Source organism: Apium graveolens, chromosome 11 (assembly GCF_009905375.1).
Source record: "Apium graveolens cultivar Ventura chromosome 11, ASM990537v1, whole genome shotgun sequence".
In the NCBI taxonomy this organism is placed as follows: domain Eukaryota; kingdom Viridiplantae; phylum Streptophyta; class Magnoliopsida; order Apiales; family Apiaceae; genus Apium; species Apium graveolens.
This window is the reverse complement of record NC_133657.1, coordinates 70,314,231-70,316,344: the sequence shown is the minus strand read 5'-3', so window position 1 is coordinate 70,316,344 and position 2,114 is coordinate 70,314,231.

Below are 2,114 nucleotides of genomic sequence, written 5' to 3'. Positions count from 1 at the left end.
TACAATATATCGCAAAAATTTGTTAATTAACCATCATGCATCTATCACAAGATAATGCATATACATATGTATACATCACAACAATATAACGGATAGAAAACTTGCCTGAGTGCTCCCGGATAGACTTAAGCTTAGAGTGGGTCCGATAACCTATGAACAACAACATAAGTCGGAATTAAACCCCGATCGCTTAAGAAACTAGACTTTAACCATTTTGAGTCCTAACGTTCGCTTTCGCGCTTAACGATTCACTTAAGTCGCTCGAGTACCCTCGGCTCCACCATTTTTAATAAATATACCATTAAGAATTTTAAAGCGATTCTTTCGCGAGTACCTTACCAACTGCCTAATCCACTTTACATAAATGTTTCATACCCCAATTAGTCATTTAAGATCCTTAACCAAGGTTTCAAAGTAAGGTGAGGGGTAATGGTTCGTTCGCGAAACACCGTTACTTAAAATGGTCGTTTCTCCTAAACCGTACATCGGATTCAAGCGTACCACATATCAAAACGAAGCTCGTAACATGAACTATCTAAACATGGCAATGGTCGGAACCTAACAGTGAGTTCAAAGGTTCTGATGTTAAGAACAAAAACAGTCTACGGTAAATCGGGCATTACGACGGCTCTGTTTACGCGATTTCCCAAAATTTTACCAAACCAATTCAACACCAAACCATCACCAATCAATCCCAATGCAACCATATGACAATATCACTCATCAACCACTTTAAACCATTTAAACCAAGCCCAAATCATACCATGAATCATAAAGAACAACTAGTGCTACTCTTAACTTCCAAAATTAACAAAAACACTTAACAACTAAGATCTCAACATGACAAAGCAACTACTACACTTAATCTATCATTCCATCATCATAATCATTTATACCAAACAACTTAATGCTAAGATAATTTAGAGTTATACCTTCCTTGAAGCTTTTAATCAATGAAAGATCCTTGGAATGCCCATGGAAGCCTTGATCTATGCTTAAGCTACCTTGAACTTTCATAAAAATCAAGAAAACCAAAGTTATTTCTTGAAGGTTACTATTCACCATCTTCTTCCTTGATTTATTGGAAGAGATTGTGAAGGAATTAGAAGCTTAAACTCATGGGATAGCTATATCTATGTATAAGGAACCTTAGATAATTACCTCATGATTTAACAAAGCTTGGATCTTGGTTTTGGATTTTTCTTTCCTTTGAAAATGAAAAAAGCCGAGAGCTTGATGAAGAAATGAGATAGCTTTTTGTTTTTTGGTGAAAATGAAATGTTTTGGCTTGGTTGGATGTTTTTTTTTATTTGTTTTGTTTTCTTACCTTTTACCATGGTAACTTTTGTGTGGTTCTAAATCAACCAACAACACACTTGCTTTGGTCATGCTTATGTCACCATGTGATGTCACCCTCCCACCTTTGTCCTCTTCTCATTGGTTTGATGACATCATCCCCACTAATCTCTTTAATTAGCTTCTAATTACTTGGCTAATGACCGCTGATCTGTTATACGGTTCGCTTAACTTTCGTTTTCGTTTATCGTTTGAGGGATCATACCCGGGATCTCATTACTTGGGTTCCCTTAACCTTTCTCAATACATTATATTCCTTTTATGATCCTCTCTTACAATCTTGAATTTAAATCCTTTTTATCATGTTACCTTATACTCAATTCTTTCGATATCTGGTGAATTTTCGGGAAAAATCAAAGTATTTGAATTTGAATTCTGACGATCTTTACATACACTTATATCCCATATAAAGTACTAATAAGATCTCAGAATAACAATAGAATAACACCTACATAGTGTGGCATGAAAAGTTTTCTTATTCAGCAAAATCACTATTCATAAAGGTTTCAAAAATTCCAAAATTTGGGGTTATTACAGTCTCCCCTCCTTAAAAGGATTCCGTCCCGGAATCAGATAGAAAATGAATAGGGATACTCTCTTAACATTGCACTTTCTAACTCTCGAGTAAATTTTCCCACATTGTGGTTCTTCCATCAAACTCTGAATAGTTTGATAACCCTTCTCCTAAGCACTTGTTCATTTTTCAATCTATAACCCTTCCTGGTTGCTCCATATAGGTTACGTCTGGTTGCATGTCT